The 22,597-nt window shown below is 38.7% G+C and overlaps 1 protein-coding gene across 8 annotated transcripts in view; it reads right to left on the bottom strand.

Moving 5' to 3' along the window:
* thrb (thyroid hormone receptor beta) overlaps window positions 1-22,597 on the bottom strand; it is a 223,259-nt gene that overhangs the window by 76,402 nt on the left and 124,260 nt on the right. For 5 of the 8 annotated variants that reach the window (XM_041809841.1, XM_041809837.1, XM_041809842.1 and 2 more), the window contains exon 2: window positions 19,947-20,013. The gene's annotated coding sequence lies outside the window, so the exon portion shown is untranslated. Of the gene's footprint in view, window positions 1-3,287; window positions 3,390-8,015; window positions 8,034-19,946; window positions 20,014-22,597 lie in introns of those variants that run through there. The other 3 variants (XM_041809845.1, XM_041809843.1, XM_041809844.1) reach the window with 3 other exon arrangements.

The following is a 22,597-nucleotide window of genomic DNA, read 5'->3' as shown; positions in this document are numbered from 1 at the left end:
AAAAAAAAAAAAAAAAAAAAAAAAACGCAAGGACTGTGAATAATTTGAAGACTTTCATCACAGTATGATGAAAGATTTGGTCCCAAAGAGATGAGAGAATGAGTTTGCGCAAAAAACCTTTAGTTATTCATGTTTATTGTGTGTAATATGGTAAAATCTTTTGAGTTTTATTTTAATTTTTTTTTCCTTTTGTCTTTATAGTCCTATAGCTTTTTAAAAATTTAAGTGACATTACTACAGTGAACATAATCTTAAAGCCCAGGTTGTCCTGAAGAAAAGGATTTTTAAGGCTTTACTGTGCACCACGGGTTGATATTTTACAAGCTTTTTAGGACAAAAAGTCCATGTGAGACACAGTGGTTAAAAAAATGCAAATGAGTATCGACCAATCAAGTTGGAATCTATGCATCTCTGAAGTAAGTAGCTACCACAGCACAACATTGTTAAAGACAAAAAAATTTCACAGATTTAGCCTCTTAATTTTGCTCTGAAAGTGTACTACATTGATGTTATTAACTTTAAAATGTACAAATTTCTCTTCTGGACTCTAGAAAGTTCGGAATGCACATGGTATCACCTCTGCCTCAGTTTGAGCCATGAAACTCCTGTTAAGTGTATAAAATCACTAAGCCCACATTAGAGCGGTTAAACTAACTTTAATTCCTTTAAGGTGAGTTTTATGAAAGTGGCCCCACCCCTGCTCTTGAGTCATATATGACTGTGTGAGATGAGGAGTTTAGACAGTGTAGGCTCTGGCTTTTTGTGAATGAAACTGTTAGTTTTGTGGTGGGCTGTGTTGGTCATCTTGTTGCATACCACACACTATAAAATACAAAACTGTCTGATCTGTCAGGATTTGTCGTCATGTGTGGGCTTTCTCACACTTTCAAAATAAGTTATGATGTACAAAATTTTAAGTGTGAGACAGGTTTAAATATATGACAGGAAAAGTAGTCTCAGATTAGATAAGAGATCAACTGTGTTCAAAAGAGGTGGAACATCTTCTGAGGTGATTATTCATCCCGTCTCAAGGAATTGTGTGAAATAAAGCAAAAGACTTTTGCCTCAACCGGAAATACTGATGTTATCACAGCTCTTGTTTACTAGAGATTTTTTTGTCATTATTATTATTTCAAACACTATAAATATAAATGTGTATTCTGCACGTTAAAGTTCTGGCGCTGACTTTCTCACAGGAAAAGAAACCGAGGCAGACCGCTGCACAAGTATCAAGGGAGCCAACATGAGTCAATGCTTTGAAATGGGATCTTTTTCTGTAAATTGAAAACAGATCACAGGCAGACATGTCTAAGTCACAAACAACTTTTTAGTAAAAAGTGTGACTAATAGTGACAAATGAGACTAAATTACTATTTCAGATGCTTACTTTCACGGTGAACTCGACTTGACAGCTCATTAATTCTATTGGCTGATGGTCGGAGTGACTATACGGGACCAAGCAAGGACAAAGTTTGAGTTAAGGGGAAATCCATGAGTAAAAATGAGTCATTATAATGGTTTTCTTGCAAGAAGAAGTTGAGTTTGAACTGAACTGCGTTTGATGCAAATGATGTGAAACTTTCAGTGTGACTAAGCTATGAATCTACAAAGTTTAAGACTAACTGATGCAGATTTTTAAGTTAAAGCTGAATGCCAAACTCCAACAACTGGAATCAAATCACTCCTTTTTGTTCTGAAGCCAAATGTTCACCCTCTGTGTTAGTTTCACAGCTATGCAAACACTCGACAGACTTTGTACATAGAAAGTCAGATTCACTCGTGAGTTTACACTCTGATCTCGTGGGTGTGTAATAAACCTCGTGTTAGAGCCGTAGCAGCACCCTGTAGACTGTGGGTGAGCACTTCCTCCTCTACACCAGGATGCACAATTTCTCTACCACAACAGTTACCACATCCTGCATGATGAGAGTTGAAGGAACACTATGTGCTGTGCACGACAAAACAAAGAGAAGAAATGTAAACTCACCAGCCTGCCCTGATCGAACGTATTACCCCGCCTGCTCCTGACACCGCTCTAAAAGCATTATGCAACCTCCATTAATGCTGTGTGTGACGTTATAAAACACTGGTGACCCTTGGTGAGGCTGTGAGATTTTGGACTGCTCACTTGTGTGCTTTGGCCTACATTTCCCTGTGTTAGGGTGACATTTTATGCACCAATTCCCCTGCTAATATTTTGGAAGCTGCAACCACTAAACACAGATTACAAAGAGTCTATTTTTGACTTTTTAATATTAAAACACTTGTATAATTTCTGTTGTGCAGGAGGAGCTTAAGGAAGTTCCCTTATGATGTCAGCAGGGTTTTCTGATGAAAAGTGACACAGAGTAATCTCTTTAAAAGCTGCAAAAATACTAAACTGTAATGACATTGATGGATAACAGCAGAGAGACTGCAGAGAACAACTTCTTGTTTTGGTTTTATCCTTCACTATCTTTTCTTTTGAGTCAGAAATGACCACAGACCGTTTTGTGTTTGCACACAGTGATGTTCTGGGCGGAGCCTGAATGGTGACACTAAGCTAGCCGTAGGTCATTTCACTTCATAGAGTAAAGGACTATCTGCTTTTCTCCATTCCTTATACAAATATTTGAAATGTTTACCAGAGGTGAACAAGTCTTAAAGTTAACCCTTAGATTAGATTCATAATGGCTGCCACAAATGTCCACTTCAGCTCGCCTTGTCACAGTTTTCATATGTGGCATGTGCATGCTTCAAGTTGACTGTGCGTCCCTGTTGTAACAGCCCTGTCTTTCTTTATAAATTTTACCTCAATAACTCTCCCTACAAGTGATAATTGATTTTGCAGGTGCATTTAAAAAACTGAATATCATCTACTTCCAAATATTTATATTCTAGATTAATCTCATACATAATGAAATATTTCAAGACTTTTTGTTTTAATCTTGATGATTACAGATTACAGCTCACAAAAATCAAAAATGATTTTTCTCAGAATATTAGAACATCGTGGCAAAGTCAAATTTGCAAAGGTTTCCTGAGCCTTCATTCTCTCACTCTGGTTCAAAGCACACAACCCCAATCACGGGGAAGACTGCTGACTTGTCTGTTGTCAACAAGACGATAACTGAAACCTTCCACAGGGAGGGTAAGCCACAGAAGGTAATTTCTGAAATAGGAGACCGTTCTTATAGGCTGTTTCAAAGCATATTCATGGAAAATTGACATGACCAGGAAATGAGAAACAAGTGTCACGTTCCTAGTGTTGAGCCACTCCTGAACCACAGATGTCAAAAGTGTCTTACCTGGGCTAAGGAGAAAAATATCTGGACCACTGCTCTGTGGTCCAAAGACCTGTTTTCAGATGAAAGTAAATGTTGAATTCCATTTGAAAACCAATGTTCCAGAGTCTGTGGGAATACTATAGAGGCACAGAACCCAAGGTACTTGATGACCAGTGTTTTCAGTTTCCACAGTCAGTCATGGTTTGAGGCGCCATATTAACTGCTGCTGTTGGTCCACTCTGCTTTATTGAGTCCAGAGTCAACGCTGTAGCCATCTACCAGGAGATTTGAGAGCAGCCGGCAGGACTCGGAACCTGCACACAGTGAAGCCAAAACAATCAGAAACTGGTTTCCTGACCATTGTATTACTGTGTTTGATTTGCCAGCCAACTAGTCTGACCTGAACCCCATAGAGAATCTCTGGAAATGTCAAGAGGAAGATGAGAGACACCAGACTCCACAATACAGATGAGCTGAAGGCTGCTATCAGAGCAACCTAGGCTTCAATACACCCCAGCAGTGCCACGGACTGACTGGCTCCATGCCACGTTGCATAGATGCAGTAATTTGTTTTGTGGGTTTTAACTATTTGCTAACTGCTTTTACATTAAACACAACAAAACGTACAAACAAGAATATGATAGCAAGATGACGCAACATTTTAATGGCTATTACGGCACCACCTAGATGTACATCTCACTGACACTGGGCAAAGAAAACCACTCTTTTAAACCCCAGACTACATCAGCATTTCCTGACAAGCTCAACTCATGAGTTTAGCATCTTTCATTACATTGATTTATGCCCCTAGTGGCTTAAAATGACTTCATGCTGCATTATAAATGTTCATCTCCCCTTCAAGCTTTTGTTTGCAGTATGGAAAATTGACAATCAGCATTTTCACAACTTGCACCTAAATGGGACACTGTCACCACAGCATGCTTTATAAGTCAACACACTCAAGTAGCACATTGATCTCTTTGATAAAGCAGAATTTGCCCTGATAACAGACTCATAATAGCCCTTTCCAAAGTGTAATTGTATAACATTTCTTTTTTGAGATAATGCCTACAACATAGCTTGAGTTATATTTGTCAGATATGCCTTTTAGACTCTACACTGGGTAGGGAATTGCATTCTTGGACACACTTTTGCATTTATTTCAGTGAAAAAAAAGCTGTAATAATCACTCTCCTTTTCTTTACTGATTCACAGCTTTCTAATTAAAAGTTTTCAGGGCTTTCAAAGACATGAAAAATTTTTGTTAGTGAGAAGCGATAGCAACATAAGAGACAAGAACAGGGGTTCTGACTGTCTTCACAAAAGGGAAATTCTGACATGCACGATTCATCACATCTTTAAATGAAAGCAGAAGTGTGCCAAGCTTGATATGGACAGAAATTTGACACAACACAGACGGACAGAAATAGCATTGTGAAAAACCCACGAGTACACTCTCAGAAGCCTGGGGTAAGACAGGAAGCAGGAAATAGGTCTCTAATAGGGTACATGCTGTACTTTTCCTCATTACAAACATTCACAGATTAACTTCTGCTGCTTAACAGTTCTTGTTACCTCATTATCGGATAATGAGTTGAATCCAGGAAAGATTTTTGTACTCTTTCCTCAGTTTTTAGAGTAAAAGCATGTGTGATTTGAGGTAAAAGACAAGGATGAAATAATCATCCTTTTGTCTTTGCAGACGACTGAAGAACTGCAGATTATCTATGAAGGCATTCATGTGGGCTATTCTCAAATATTCAAAAAGTCAAGCATGTAAGAAATGGAAGAGTTCATGCAACTATATGATTTTTTAATCAATTATTCTTACTTGCATTGGGTTGTAATGTGATATCACCACAAGACAGTGACTGTACCGCATTTAAAAGCTGTTTGCCAACTGCCATTAAAAGACAAAAGAAGAAGAAAGCAGCAATGTCTGATAAAATACCTGAACAGCTGCGGGTTGACTGATATTGTTGTTTTTTTTTAGGGTTGATACGGATACTGATTATTAGACATTAATGAGGCTGATAACCAATATTTGAACCCGATGTGCAACGTCACAGACAAACACAGTAGAAACAGGGAAACAGGAAGCGATACCATACACTGACTGTGTCAGTGGAACGCAGGATTAAGGGCCAATCCCATTTCTACCCCTTAACCCTTTCCCTTAGCCCTTCCCCTTTGTCTACCCCTTCCACTTGCCCCTCGAAACAGAGTGGTAAGGGAAGGGGTGAAAACCTTCCCTTAAGAAACGAGACGCCACTTGATTGCAGTTAATCATCACACACTGCCAATGAACAGCTGTGTTATCGGAGGTGACCGTAAAGCTTTGACCATCTCATACTGGGTTGATCTTCTCCACTTATTTATACAATTAATAACCCTCGTTTAAACGTGTAGATACCAAAAATACAATAAACTTCAATCCTCAGTGGCTAAAGATTGAATATATGAGAAAATACAACTGTTGTGTTTTCTATAATCATTATGCCAAAATATATTTTTTCATATATGTGCCTCCATCATAGTCTGTTGTGATATTTTGCAATTGAATGCAGTGCATGGAGGGGAAATTCATCATACCCCTTGGTTTCAAGTGTGGTCTATTAAAAATCTTCATTCAAGGGCTATGTAGCCCTTGGCCCTTAGCCCTAGCCCTCGATTCAAAAGAGAATTGAGACACCACCTGACCTGAATGCGCAAAACCAAGGGGTAGGGCCAGATAAGGGCTAAGGGGTAGAAATGGGATTCACCCTAAGTGTTGATTGGCTAGTACTCATGTGATATCCAGCCAATCAGATTGTGCTGGATACAGGACATTTGCAGAGACTGTGGAGTAAAGCCAGAGGGGAAGACAGACTTTGCAGTTCAACCAAAGAAGCGCACTTTATGATTAATCAACTTCATTATCTGTAAAATAAAATTTTGATATTGATAATATCGGCTTCAATAATTGGTCGGGGTGATATTCAGTCTACCCCTACTGTAGAGGTTGATTAGGACCCAGAAATGGGTCGTGGGGCCGTTTTTAGTGGGAAATGCCAGGTGAAAAAATAAAAACTGTGCTGTAACAGTCTATGCAGTACTATTGAAACTCGTTTGTTTTTGACCATTTCTTTATGTTACATAGTTTGTAACTTCTGAGGTCTAAACTGCACTGTATTTTTACATTCAATAAAGCTGATTAGTTAAAAATCTAACAAACTGAAGTCTCGATTCTATTGGAGGACTTGGAGATGGGTTCTGAGGCTAGAGCAGCTGAGAACCATTGTTCTATGTAACCCTCAATTTCCACATACTCTACCTGCACATTGATCTTTGCATGCTTAGTGCACGCTACACAAAACTCCAGATCCCTCCTTTTATTTTCATCTGATCTTGTGATTCCTGTGCAAATTGGTTAGGTCATTTATAGTATTTTTTTCAATTATGTGTTAGCACCAAGCTGACTGACTCCAGGTCATCAAACTTCCTGGACTGTCTGTTAGCAGCAGTTTCTACAATACTACAGTCTTTCTAGTCAGTGTTAGTCTTTGCAGAGCACGTGCCACATTCTGACTCCTGCTCTTCCCCTCTGCCCTCCCCTTTACATGCAGTCTATTTTTTGGCAAAGTTGCTACCAGAACCCGAACATGAAGTCAAACATGGAAATGCTCAAATCATTTGCTCAATTTCAAAATAAAACACTATGTGCAGACTGATGATCATTTATCCCAGTGTTTCCCAACCATTTTTCCTTGGAGCCCCCCCTACACACTCCTCAGAAAAGCAGAGCCCCCCTAGGACCCAGGAGAGAAGAGAAAGTGACACATTGCTGCCAAAAATCAACATAGATTTTAATTGTTGCACTGATAAAACCCTAAATAAGGTCCATGCATACTTTTCTTAACAAAAGACCTTTGTATGAACTACTTTATAACTGCTTTATCATGGTTTTAGTCAATATTTGCAAACCTATTTTTGGCAGCCTCAGAGCAGACAAAGCCTCGCGCCCCCCCTAAGATCTCTGGCGCCCCCCTGGGGGGTCCCGGACCCCAGGTTGGGAACCAAGGATTTATCCCATCACTATAACAACATTAAATCAAAAGAGAGAGCAAGTTGGAGACCAAATCAAACTTGGACAGGCAAAGTAACATGTTGCTTGTATGTTTTTCTCTTTAACTTGTCAACTCTTGATCGGCTGTGCTGCGCTTCAAAAATAGACCTAATGGCTGAGGGTGTGAGCCAACTGTCGGAGCAAAACTGTGGTGCAGACCAAATGCTGTTGAGCCTGTGGAATTTGCTGGTTCCAATATCAAGTAGTCATTGAGTAATCTTCTGTGACTCTTGGGTAGTTTCCTTAAAATGCACATCCCTAACAGACAGAGACCTTCAGGTGACGTTTAGCAGAGAATTCCCTACCTGGCCTATCATTAAAAAAGTTTCACAAGCTTTCTTTTAATCAGTGTAAACCTGTAAAACAGTTTGCCAACACCATTGAGGCCAACAAATCTATGAAAGGAGAAGGTCGCGATACAACAAGTCAACAAAACACAGCAGCACGCTTGAGGCATGGATGAAGTCAGCATTCTTTGTGGCTGATATAAAGTTAATTACAACCATACTTGAATCATAATCCTGCAAACTACGGAGCATTTCTCTGACTGCATTCAGCTCTGACCAGAGAGCATCCTGTTAGAGCAGAGAGAGAGAGAGAGAGAGAGAGAAAATGAATGAGTGCATCAAAGGTTTCACCCTCACCATGTTCAAGCTCCCATATCTTCAAACTGCCTCTCAGTCAAGACATTTCTACTGAATGCTCCTCTTTGGCAATGTGTAGCTGAGTTAGGGGGAGGAACACAACATGATGCAATGCATACACAGGGTTTCCTGCACTCTGAGAAAGAGTTCAATCTTAGAGTCTTTTAACTTCTCAGAGCTGCTCTGGAACTGGAAAAGTCAGAATGAAAACTGAACACCCAGACTTTGTGGCAAAAATGAACACTGTTGTATAAGAAGCAACATCCTTTAGTGTCAAAGGTTCACAGCTACCTCTTATGGGTAACTGCATGGTTAAATCAAAGAGTCATTCAACATTTACTCCATGTAAAGTTTGACATTTGTCTGGGTGAGCCAATTTGAACAAAGAGCCTTGAAAAAGATCTTAAATGCTACCTTAACAGAGTAGAGTAACAGAGTAGATTCAATGAAAAGGTTCTCAAACTTTGTCACAGGAAGCACCCCCTTATAGCAAATGGACCCCCCCCCCCGCAAAATTGTTACTGTGTGTGCATTACACTGACAGATATTAAAAATTAGGCACAATATCTCAATGCATTTCCTCATTTTATAAATATCTAACCCTTTGTTTGATATCTTTTTTTGGAAACTGTGTTTTGAAGGTTATATTTTACCAAAAATCCACATAAATAGAATAAGTTTATAGAATTGGATGTTTGCACATCATGTCACAGTGAAGAACACCAGATAGGAGCAGGAAGTGAGATATGCACAAAGAAGCTCCATCAAATGCAAGAGTTGTATGCCGCCTCACAGAAAAATGGCGGCTGGCATGGATTTAAAGCCTCCATCTAAAGTCTGGAATCAGACAACACTTGTGTATGGTCATTTTCTGTAAATAGGCTCAGATTGGCTCGGTACAGTTTGTCATGAAATAGCATGGCAAACGCCGATCTTTCTTCAGGCTTTCTACAAACTTTTGAAAATCAAAATTTGAGACTTTTAAAGACTTTTTAAAGGGCCTGAACTGAGAAAAGTTACTGTTACATTTTGTGCAGCAAGCGGTCAAAATGAAAAGACCGGACCTGGGCTGAATTTTCTATTTATTTAATGCCCTGTTTACAAGATGTCCAATGGCATAAGATAAAGAGACTTTTTTTTGCCATAAATGCTTAAATTTGATGATTTCTGACAAATTCCATGCCTCTATTCTGTTGCTATGCTGTATTGTAATATTATTCTGAACAAATTTTAGCAAGAGTGCTGACCCTATGTTAAACAGTTTACATATTAAAAAGAAAAACGCCTGAACACTTCAGGGAAAACCTGTTGAGCTGTGCAGTTTTTTAAGTGGCCAACTTGGTAGAGCAGATGTTAGAGATTAGAACTGGACTACAGTACAGGGTCACCTTATCACCGTAGGTACAATAAAATATGAGGGGGGGTCAGGGGGGTCAGGGGTCGGGGGGTTCGGGGTCTGCCCCAAGAAATTTTGAGCATTTGTCACTCATGGGATTTTTCACTGCTGTTCCAAGCTTTCTCCATTTGTGGATAATGGCTCTTACTGTGGTTCGCTGGAGTTCTAAAGCCTTAGAAATGGCTCTGAAACACCTTACTTTGCTAGTTCAGTTTTGTTATAACTAAGATATCTGCAGAGAAGAACATTTCCCATGGATGAATCTCGCTCCTACAGCCTTGGATTTAGGGTTGGATATCGTTTTTGTTTTCTCCTGAGACCGTTGCTACATTGATGCTTTTTTATATGGTGCCAGTCTAATTTGATAATTTTGAAAGAAAAAGTGTGTTGAAAGTTGGTGAAAGAATATAAGCTCTCTGGGTGTCTCAACAAACAGATGTTAAAGGGCAATCTTTAAAAAGCTGTCAAGGATACCTTCAAACAGCTGATTAGAGGGGACATATCATATGAAAAAACACTATTTTAGTACTTTACACATATATTTGGGTTTCCAGAGTATCTACCAAACCTCAGTATGTAAAATAAGCAAATTCAGCCCATTGTTTCGAGGTCCAACCATGTTGGATGACATAAAATCTCAAGGCCTCTTCAGAAACTATGAGGTTGAAAAGCAAGGATGAACATGATCCACAATGGCTTTTACCTTTGACATTCAACCTCCAAAATCGTCTCACTTTATCTCGGAGTCTGAGTGGACATTTTTGCCAAGTTTGGATGAAACCTCTTTTCTTTAGGCGTACTGTTTCCAAGAACGGTTTGTATGAACGTATCGATGTGAACAAACAACCTTAAAACAGAGCGCCTCTGTCCTCTAGCTATCACTTGCGTGGAGGCGTATTCCAATATAAAGTTCATAGAGACAAGAACTGATAAAAATAGACAGGCCCTAAACTGCTCTGTTATTTAAGTATAATTTTGTCCTTCAGGTGTTTTATGTTGTTTTCATAGTAAAATAACGCCTACTTGAGAGACAAGGTCATCTTCCACTGTCATTCAGAGAAAAAAGTTATCTCTGTAAGCCCTTTAGTCCTTCATTGTTGAAGTTGATATCTCTGCAGCTTTTTAAAACAAGATAAACATCCTCTGAGAGTTCATTTATGCTTTCTTATTTTGCCGATTGAGGGCAGAGTTCATCTTCGGATTGGGCAATTAACATTTTACAGCATCATTGTCTCACTTTCTCTTCAATAAAAACAGAACGATAAAAACAAACAGAGGCTGTTGGTTTAATATTGAGTTTCCTGCCACTGCACAAAAGGAAAAGGAAGATATTGGTTGACCTGCTCACTTCCTCTTTACTATACTTTCTGTAAGACATGCTGCTGCTAATCTAAGTAAATAGACATTCCTTACATGGATTTATATAAATGACAAATCAATGCAAACAAAGGTCAAAGTAGCCAAAATTTCGCAAGAAAGCAACATTATAGTCCACAAAAGCCAAAGACTGAAATCAGATTTGTTTGTGTAACTTATTTCTTCTTCTTCTTTCTCTCATAACAAGTCAAACAATCCCCTTAGACCTCCCTGAAGAGCCTTTGGAGGGGCCTAAACCCATTGAATGGGAACCACTTAACTAAAAATCTTAAGACTATTCATAACCTTGATTTGTAGTACTCAGATCTGATTGGTACGTCACTCTGTGGTCCATTTTTCCAAATAAAACAATGCTACTTAAGGATGCAGCCCTAATCATTGAAAAAGAGTGTTTGGTTTAACTCTTGCTATTTTTATTTCAGATCATAGACTCTGCAGAGCCAGATCAATCCGCAACAGTCAACAAGTCAGTGTTGGCTTGTTAGCTGTGGTAAAAAGGAAAAGTAAAAATAAATGAGCAAAGAAGAAGAGCTGGGAGAAAGACAAATCAACTAAAGTGAAAGTGACACATGAAGTAAACACTGAAGCAGAAACTATGGAAAGAGTGATTCAGTTGGGTACAGAATGCCAGCAGGCTTCCACTATTACCAGGCAGAGCTACAAGCCACAAGTTTCCTGCAAGGCCAAAGATATACTTGCTGTTTCACCATGCATTCATATATGAGGCTGAGCATTTATTGTAAATATACTTGCCTACACACAACATATGTTACTGTAGGAAACCTGTAGAGGACTCGGAGTCATATTGTTAGGCCGGCCTCCTTCGAAGGTTCACCATTGTTCCAAGTTTTCTCCATTTGTGGGTAATGGCTCTCGCTGTGGTTCGCTGGAGTCCCAAAGCTTTAGAAATGGCATTGCAACCTTTTCCAGACTGATCGGTATCAATGACGTTGTTTTTCATCTGTTCTTGAATTTCTTTGCTTTTTGAGATCTTCTAGCCTACTTCACTTTGTCACACAGGTTCTATTTAAGGGATTTCTTGATTAAACTGGTCTTGCAGTAATCAGGCCCTGGGTGTGGCTAATAAAATTGAACTTAACTTTCCAAAAAAATCTAGTGTGAGAAACATGTAAAAAAGACAGAAAGAAAAAAATAAGAAATTAAGAAGGAGGCAAATACTTTTTCACAGCACTGTATATTTTTATACTTTTTCTTTCCCCACAGAGGCAGAGCAAACAACCCACTTGGGGGAAAAAGTCCAATTAATGGATACTACATCTTGTAAATCCTGCATTAACCTGTGATAAAAATGATGGCTTTGGCTGTTTTGATATCGTAAAGGGCATCAGGGTTTTATCTGAGTCTAAATGTCAGCCCTCCTAACAGTCCTCACTGGTAATCTCATTGTGCACAACGTCGGCCTGCATCATGAATCAACACCGACAAGCAGCAGCACACAATAGTCATCACAGCCGTGACCAAAATGCATCTTATTTTAGGTGGCATTCAGATAAGAGTGGATCTTGATCCACTGCCCAATATGCCCGCTACTTTCTAATACTTAATTTACGAAGCTGCATCACAGTGTGCAATGTGATCCAGGCCCGTCATCATGGCAACGTGTATCAGAAAAGGACAGCAGATGGTGTTTTCATTAAAGAATTCAAGCTAACAGAAGAATCAACTGAATGACTTTGTGTCTGAGTCTGCAGTGCTCTCCTCATATTACATTAACTTCTGTGGCTGCCAGGAAAAAGCACACAGGCCAATGTCAGAGAGGATCCTAGATACACAGAGGCTATCCGGTGTGCTGTGTTCCTGTTACACTGTAAAAAAACAGCAGCACTATCCCTCACCGGAGACTGAGAGCTGAGCTGGTCCAACCAATAATCCATGCAGCGCTTCAACAAGCAGCAGAGAGGTCGCAGACATGACGAACGGCTGACAGCTGGAGCTAACAATCAGCTGCAGACTCAAAAATGATGTTTGGCATCTCACTTGTCATCATTACATTTCAGCTCCAACACATTTTCCCAAATTATACAGAGCATTGTGAAGACCAGGCATGGGAAATTCATAAAAATGTATTGTTCTTGACATCTGACATTTCAGCTTTATTCATGTCTTTCAGTTACAGGCCCATGCAGAGGCCTGGAGAGCAAAAAGAGTCTTGAACAGTGGCAGCTACCGTTGAACACTACGTGGAGCTGCAGCACCAGACATTTTATTCTCCTTCTCTTCTGAACAACATGTTTCCATCACCTGACAACAGCAGAAAAATAGATGCTAATTAAAACTGTAAGTTTCTATCAGTCTGGACACTTCTACAGCATAGAGACGCTACATAAAATCATCAAAATCAGAAAAGTCCCAGCCAGAATTCGCAAAGTTCAAATTATGGCATATCTACAGTAGAGGAGAATCCTTTCCCTTTACATCGAAACTCAGGTCTGTAAAGATACAGTTCTGTATTCCTGTAGAGGGGGACATAAAGAGAAAAAATATTTTTACAATGTAATATCAATTAAATAACAAACATATAATGTAAAATAAGTGACTGCATAAATATTCACCCCCTTCAAGTGAAATCATGGTTTGGACCATGTCTTCAGGCAGGCTTAGGCTGGAGTACCTTTCACACTGACCAAACAGAGCCAGAATCTAGGGTCAAGTTTTCTTTGATCCTTAATGTGAAGCTGCTCTAAATCCTTTTGAAATAACTTAAGACTCAATTCAGTTGCCTTGTAGTGTACATTTCTGGACAAAAATATCAATTAATAAGCAAAAGGAAAAAATGTTGCAGCTACATCAAGCAACAAGAAACAGAGGATGTGGGTTTAGCCAGTAAGTCGAGTTTTACAAAAGCCTTCTTCACTTTGTGCTGCTCAATGTTAAAGTAGGCAACGGATGTGAGACTACATCAACAAAAGGTCCAAGCAAAATTTTCTCTTAGGTTCAACCATGAAATTTAACCTTACTCGACACTTTCACTGTACGTCTGCTGAACTCCATACTCAATGCTTTGACTTTATTTCCAGTATATTTTATCTTATTCTCAGCATTTTTTTTAACTTTAAGAGTTTCTCTACAGACTTTACTGTCTCTTTGACTTCATCCTCAGCACTCTGACATTATTGACGCTCTGACTTTATGTCTGACTGTTCAACTTGAAACCAATATCAAAAGCACTTTAATTCAATACTACATCCTTGGATTTTTGATGTACTTTTTCCTTGAAATTTTGACTTTATTCTCAGTGCTCTCTCTTTAAACTACTTTGTTTGGTAGTTTTTAACTTGATCCTCAAAATAAAATAGTAAAAAAATCAAATCAATAAAGCATTAGCTTTCCTATGATTTATTTTGTCTCATATCAGGGACTTGGATTCAAAGTTTGATTTTATCTCAACTTTATTCTTGAAATCCATAAGTCAAAGCAATAATCTTCCTCACATTCTTAATGTCTGCTCCTTGCCATTTTAATTATTTGATGTGTAGAGAAACAAGCATTCATTGTTTTCATCTAGATCTCTGCTCTGTACTTTCCTTAAATGATTTGCCACACATGTAAATATAAAGTATTTCCCTCCTTCTAGCACACAATGCTGGTTTTTTTTGGAGTTCAAATTACCGTGTAACACAAGCCTCGGGATAAATTTAGCTGCTGTCAGTTTTAATCAAGAAAACAACTTCACTCAACACTTTAATTTTAACATTTTAATTACACAAAATGAAATCAGACCCATTAACTTTTGATAAATAGCAGGGGGAGCATTTCAATTTGTTCTTTTTATAGCTGAAACTATTTCCAGAAAGGCTCCCATGTGACGGACAAAACGTCAAATAGTTATCACGCTCGTTGAGTTGATTTTAGGAAACAGGGTGCTCTTTGTTCAGAAGTCTAATAACATTTTGAGACATGTCTGTGGTGAAATACCCATCTGATCTGTCAGTTTGAATCTATGTGAAATGTTCAAAGTCAAGAATTGACATAAAAACACCACAATTCTTAAACTGTACAAGAACATTAATGCATTACACAGGATATGATATTATAGGACATTATTAGCCAGATTTACATAAAACAAAATAGTAAAAATAATTAACATGAAGAGTTTCAAATTAATGGCACCTTATTTAGATATTAAGCAAAATATTGAATAAGCTGTTAAGTTCTAGTGGTCTCTTCCTATTTATTCAGGTTCAATACCGAGACAACAGTCTTCTCGCACATCACGTGAAACCCAAATTTCAAAAAGGTTGGGGCGCTGTGTAAAATGTAAATAAAAACAGATTTGTTATCACATAAACCCATATTTTATCCACAATAGAACATAAACAACATATCAGATGATGGAACTGGGACATTTTTCTATTTCATGAAGAATATTTTCACTTTTTGAATTTGATGGCAGGAAAACATCTCAAAAAAGTAGGGACAGGCTCACCATTGTGAAGCATCCTGTTGCTGGACTTTCTGGGAGAGGAATGTTATCCTATTCTTGACTGATGTAGGATTCAAGCTGCTCAACAGTCCTGAGTCATTTTTTGCTAGATTTTTATTTTAGGATGCTCCAGTTGTTTTCTGTTGTTGAAAGGCCAGTTCAGCAACTGGACTCTTCCGCCGTGAAGCCATGCTGTTGTGACGGATGCAGTGTGTGGTTTAGCATTGTCTTGCTAAAAATTGCAAGGTCTTGTCTCAAAGAGATGTTGTCTAAATGGAAGCATAATGTTGCTCTAAAACCCCTGTATACTTTTCAGCATTGATGGTGCCTTTCAAGATGTGTGAGCTGCCCACACCATAGGCACTAATGCAACCCCATACCATCAGAGATGCTGGCTTTTGAATTGTGCACCTATAACAAGTTGGATGGTTCCTCTCTAGTTTGCAGGACACAGTGTCTGTGGTTTCTGTAAAGAATTTCAAATTTTGATTCATCTGACCACAGAACAGTTTTCCATTTTGCCTCATTCCATTATAAATTAGCCTTAGCTCAGAGAAGTCAATAACATTTCTAGATCATGTTTACGCATGGCTTCTTCTTGGCATGATACAGCTTAAACTTGCATTTGTGGATGGCATGGCGAACTGTGTTGACAGACTATGATTTAAACCCATGCAGTGATTTGCAGTTCAGAATCAAGGCTGTTGTTAGTGTAGTGCTGCCTTAGGGCTTGAAGATCACCAATATTGACCTAAAGATCTCAACAGATTTTATGAATCTTTTGATGATATTATGTACTGCAGATGGTGGTCTATTTAGTCTTCACAATTTTATGTTGAGGAACATTTTTCTAAAATTTTTTTTACAATTTACTTGATGAACCTCTGCCCATCTTTACTTGTGTGGGACTCTGTCTCTCTAAAATGCTCCTTTTATTCCCAGTTATGTTACGGATCTGTTATTTATTATGCTAGAGTTACAAAATGCTCCTCTAGCTGTTATTCATTAGTCCCACTGACTGTCCAGCCTTCTGTTGCCCTGTCCCTTCTGTTTTGAGATGGGTTGCTGCCACCCAGTTCAAAATGAGCTAATATTTTTCATGGAAAGGTAAAATACCTCAGTTTCAACATCTGATATGTTGTTTACATGCTAATGTGAAAAAATATGGGTTTATGAGATTTGAAAATCATGGCATTCTGTTTTATTTACATTTTAGGCAACGCCCCAACTTTTGATCTTATCTCACTTAACTTCATCAGAACAACAAAACAGTATGCCATAGGACATCCTACAAAAGAAGGTACAAAGACCACCTCTATAGTAAGTCCACCAGGTTCAAATATACCTTTTTGGGGTTTTTTTTGTTTTATTTTTGTCAAATATCCAAATACAGTCAACTTTCACTAAAATTATTTGGTCTTAGCTACATTTGTTCTCCTCTCTCCGTATTGATTTAATCTCTCTCTCTGACAGCTGGGCAGACTCTACCTGCTGATGGAAATCATATGATGCGCTCCAAAAGCTTCCAATCACATCTGCTAAATAAATCCAGACATGAAAATGCTTCATCAAACTTTCAAACTCAACTTTAAGCCAAAATGAACAGAAATCCCAAAGCAATACTGTTTAAAATGGACACGTTGGTTTGAACAGCATTGAGGTTGTTTTTTTAATAAACTGTCTGTGATACAGAGTTATATAATTCAACAGTTTTTTTCCTGATTAATTTTGAAGACAGAGTGATTTGATTTTGTTATAAACCCTTGCGTCCCAATCCAAAAACTGTAGTAATTAATCACTTATAATTGGTTCTTATTAGGACTTGTCCCAGTGAATCATTTCCTTGTGGATTTAATTTAAAATCAGACTATTGGACAAGTCCAAGGTTGAAAAAAAAAAAGGATGAAATAGAGCATAATTTCTTCACATTGACGGAAATCTTGTGCAGTCATGTCATGATGAACTGGTTTATTTTTTCAGACCATGCAGGATCACAGCATACAAACAATGTCAGATTGGTTTGTTGAGTGTTGTTATGTTAGTGGCACATGCTGCAGGTTGAAGCCTGCATGTATGTGTAAAAAATACAGTCTACAGTGCCTATAAAAAGTATTCACCCCCTTGAATGTTTTAGCCGTTTATTGATATTATGAACCAATCGTTAGTATAATCTGGCGTTTTGACCTAATAAAACCCCCCAAAAACCCTCTTTAAAGTCAAAGTAAAAACCAGATTTTTCCAAAGAAAAGTCAATTAAATAAGAATATGTAATGTCAAATAAGTGACAGCATAAAAATTCACCCCCTTCAAGTCAGTCTTTAGTAGATGCACCTTTGACTGCAATCACATTACTGAGTCTGTGTTGATAGGTCTCAATCAGGCTTGCACATCTGGACACTGCAATTACACCATTCTAATTTGCAAAACTGCCCAAGCTCTGTTTTTTCGGCTTGAACAGCCCTTTTCAAGTTTAACCAAATATGCTCTACTGGACTGAGGTCTCTGATTTGACTTGACCACTTCAGAATATTCACCTAGCTGTCTTTAAATCATTTCTGTGTAGCTTTTGCTGTATGCTTCAGGTCATTGTCTCACTAGAAAATAAATATACTCCCAAGCCTTGGCTCTCTTGCAGATGGACTAAGGTTGTCCTCCAGGATTTTCCTATATTTTTTGGCGTTCATTTTACCCTTTACCTTTACAAGCCTTCCAGGCCCGGCTGCTTAGAAGCATCCCCACAGCATGATGCTGCCACCAACCCACCATAGTGAGGATGATGTGTTTGTGGTGATGTTCAGTGTTTGGTGTCCACCCCAATACGGTGTCTTGTCTGATGACAAAAAAGTAATATTTTGGTGTCTGAAATCTGAACTTCGGGGCATGTCCAGTGCCTTGGAAACTATTTTTCTATCCATCCTGACTTATACTTTTCAATAACCTTTTCTCTGAGTTTTTTGGAGTGTTCTTTTGTCCTCATGGTGCACTGGTAGCCAGGAATACTGAATAACTATAGTGACTGGACCTTCCAGACCCAAGTGTTTTTATACTACAATCACTTGAGACACATTCACCAGTTGGGAGACTACAAGCACCGACTGGCTAGACCCCTGTTAAGTTAGGGGTTGAATATTTGTGCAATCACATATTTTACCTTACATATCTTTATTTAATTTACATTTTGTAGAAATCGGTTTTGACTTTGACATTAAAAAGCGTTTTTTTTTATTCTATTGACCATGATTCATAAAATCAATAAAAGGGTAAAACATCCAAGGAGGTAAATACTTCCTATAGGCAATGTATGTTTCATGTCTTTTACTCTGTTAAATGTTCTGCTGCCTGTCTTTGCCAGGACACTCTTGTAATGGGATTCTTGATCTCAGTGAGGCTGTCCTGGTTAAAAAAAATAAAACACTGTTAAATTCAACCTCTAATGAATTCTGGAGGCTTTGAAGAGGACTGACTTAACAGCTGTTCCTGCTTTAATGAAAGTCTCAGTCTTAAAAAAAAGGTCTACTTCCGTCATGATTTCCTCTCTGTCAGACGCTGAGAAAAACAATCTGTCTGTGTGTGGTTAAAACCCCTCTGAACTTTAAGTCAACTTGAACGGACACAGGAATTACATCGTCTGATGCCACAGTAGCCAACTCTTAAATGTTTTTCACATGTTTATATAAAAATAAATGTGTTTAATGATTTCTTAATCACATCATTATGTCAATCTCAATTAAAATTTTTTTAGTGCAAGAACAAGGAGGGTCCGTGTCAAAGCATTAACACATATGATTAATCTAGAGATCTTACCACTGTTACGGCTTCATGTGCATATCTGTTAAAGCAGTTTCCCAAAGTGTGGGTCACAGACCCCTGGTGGGCCCCAGATGCCCTGCAGCAGGGCTGCAAGAGATCATTTACAATAAATGAAAACAATCATCATCTTTTAAAATGATCAGTAAATACATGAATGAAGAGAAATGAGAGAACGAGGGAAGACATACACCACTGAGTGCCAGTACCAGGAAATGACCCTGCCAAATTATATTGACCATGATTGATTGATTGATTTTTTTTTAATTATCCAAGGGTGAATACTTTTTATAGGCACTGGAAGAAAAAAAGAAAATTTACATCATACAATTTCCTTTTTTATGTAAAAACAATCTAAACATACAGCACAGCGAGGACAAAAATGGCAATATTAGTCATCTCCTGTATCGTCCAGTCTTAGTTACGACTCCTAAGATCAGGTTCCCTGATCAGGTCCCCTGCTCCATTCATCTGGGGGAAAATCTGGCCTAAAGCTGGGCCTTAAATCGTGTAGCCATGATGATCAGTCATCCATCAGCAGGATCAATTTTAGAGAGATACTCATAATATCATTAAAATTCAGCTAATTGTAGTCACACATCTTCTTCTGTGATACACCCTAACACCCCCACACAGAGTACTCAGCTGTCAAACTCCCAGACAAGAAGCAGAATGATCTGACAGATCATCAGTCTGCCACATAATGATCTCGCCTGGATCAGTACCAAGATTACAGCTTCATTACATTTACATCACCACTCCAGAGACATGGATTTTCTATGTCAGTGTCTGTGTGAGTCTTGGCCACAGCAGGGAGGTCTCTCAGTCTGAGGCACACTCTGTGTATTGGCATTCTGCAGGCTGCACATCTCTGACTGTGGGGAGTTGAGAAACATGGAGGTCTTACCAGAGGAAGTGGTGAAGTCTGACTCCAGGCAGCGCTGAGGAGCCGCTGAGCTCCCCCAGAGAAACACCTAGAAAAACACACAAAGTAATGAGTGCTGGAGATGAAAATCACAGTCCTGCCACAGAGAAAACCAGTAGGTCGTTGGAAAAGCTGCAAACAATCACAAACATGTTTCTGTGGTGTAAAAAATGACTCAAAGTGCTGGGTTTTTATGTTCAAAAGCTTCTCAGTAACAATACAGAGATATCACTATGTTTCAGTGACAATTAAGTCATTAAGAAAACAAACACAAACAAATTACAATTCCAAAAAAGTTGGGACATGTAAAATGTGAGTAAAAACAGAACAAAGTCATATCCAAACCCTTTTCAAACTAATTTATATTCAACCGAATACACCAGAGACAAGATATTTAATGTTCAAACCGATTAACTGCATTGCTTTTTGGAAATATTTACACATTCTGAATTTGATGACTGCAACACGTTCCCAAAGAGAAGGGACAGGAGCATGTTCACCACAGTGCTCATCACCTTGCTCCTAATGCTCTGGGGACTGAAGACACTAAATGTTGAAGTACTGAAAGAAGAGTGTTTCCCATTCTTGCTTGTGCCCCGCACTGTTGAGTAACAACAGTGATGCTTCCAGACATTTTCAATGTTAGACAGGTCTGGAATGCATTCAGGCCAGTCTAGGCCCCGCATTCTTTTACTGTGAAGCCATGCTGTTGTAACTCATGAAGAATGTGGCATGGCAGTGTCTCGCTAAAATAAGCAGGGACACCCCTGACAAACAACTCATCTGGATGGAAGCATACGTTGCTCCAAAACCTGTATGTATCTCACGGTGTTAATGGTGCCATCACAGATGTGTAAGTGACCCATGCTGTACGCAAGAATACACTCCCACACCATCACAGATGCTCACTTTTGAATTTTGTGTTGATAATAATCTGGATGGTTCTTTCCTCTTAATGCCATTATTTCCCCAAAACAATTTTCCTTCAGGAACATTCTGTTCATACATTTAACCATTTTATTGCAAAATGGATATACAGTTTTACTTTGCAGAGAAGGCTCTGTTCAAAAGATGCTCCCTGGGTTAGTCAAGCAGCATGCTTTGACTGTCCAGGGAGCATTTGGCTAGAAGCCCCCATATGGATAGATACATTCATGACAATGCGTATTGAATACAATAAAATTTGTTCAAAAGCAAGGAATCCATAGTAGCATGAATCTGAATGAAGGTGCAACAAGCTTTATGCCATAAAGGAGAAGGCTGGGTAAGCTTTGCCAGCAGCAGCATGATGCATCAGCATTAATGCAAGCAGGAATTAGTGAGAAGTATGTCATATTTAAATACACTGCTGTGTTGAGAGGAAGAGTTGTGATTGGCTGTGGGAGGTGGGAGATGATAATTGGGATCAGCTGGCTGTCAGCTGATCACAGCTGGGGGTATGACTACTGTGTCCAGCATGAACTAATGCCAGGCTTCATCAAGCTTAAGCTTCAATGTGGACTAGTCAGACCAAAACACACTTTTCCACTTTAGGTGGCCCAGATAAGTGGATGGAGTTTCTTGATGTTGGTGATAAATGGCTTTGGCTTTCCATGGTGGAGACTTAACTTACATTTGTAGATGCAGTGATGTACTGTTAACTGACAATGGTTTATCTGAAGTGTTCCTGAGCCCACACTGTAATATGCGTCACAGAATAATGACAGTCTTTAATGCAGTGTCACCTGAGAGGTCAAAGGTCATTGGCAGTCAGTGTTGGTTTTCAGCCTTTTTCCTGTTGTGCAGAGATTTCTCCAGATTCTCGAAATCTTCTCTGAACCTCATACCATCATTGACTATGAACGACTAAGTCTTTCAGGAGTGCTCCTTTTATACTCAATGATTGATTTTATCACCTGTTAACCTTCTTACCTGTAGAATGCTACAGGTGTTTTTATGCATTAATTATCTTTCTCAGTGTTTTGTTCTTATTTAATCAAAAAACACTAAAGTTAATAAGTTTGAACATCAAATATCTTGTCTTTGTGCTGTACACAGTTGAATATGGGTTTGCAAATCTCTGAATTATGTTTTTATTTTAATTTTACACGATCTTCTGTGTCTGGGAGGTTCAGAATTAAATACAGTATGTTACAGTGAAGGCCTGGAACAGTCTTTGACCCCTTTATACTGGGGCTGTGTGCCAGGATGTCATTGGAACACTACATCAGGCTATGATGACCTACATGTAACACATATCTTTAACAATGGAGCTCCCAGTTACTTAAACATAAAAAATTGATGGTTTCCACATGTGGTTAAGAAGGAAAATATCCCACAACAAATGTATATCCCTTTTGGACAAGTGGCCCACAAATGCGGAATTATATCTACCGTTTTTTTTTTTTCTTTTTGTCAAACCCTTGAGCAAAGAATGGCATTTTGAGAGGAAAGCGTCCATAAATAAACAACATGTGACAAAACAGCATGTGCAGTGAGGCAGACGTGAGCGCTCAGGTCTGGTGTTGGGCCAAAATAACAGAAGAAGTCATGCTAAGTTCATAACGAGACACAAGGGAAGAGGAAGAAGAAGAAAAAAAGGCACAGGATGTGGTTGTATTATGAGAAGAGAAAGAAAATATTTGTTTATGTGG

This window comes from Cheilinus undulatus, linkage group 16, assembly GCF_018320785.1.
Source record: "Cheilinus undulatus linkage group 16, ASM1832078v1, whole genome shotgun sequence".
Taxonomy (NCBI): domain Eukaryota; kingdom Metazoa; phylum Chordata; class Actinopteri; order Labriformes; family Labridae; genus Cheilinus; species Cheilinus undulatus.
This window is presented reverse-complemented; position numbering and strand designations above follow the sequence as displayed.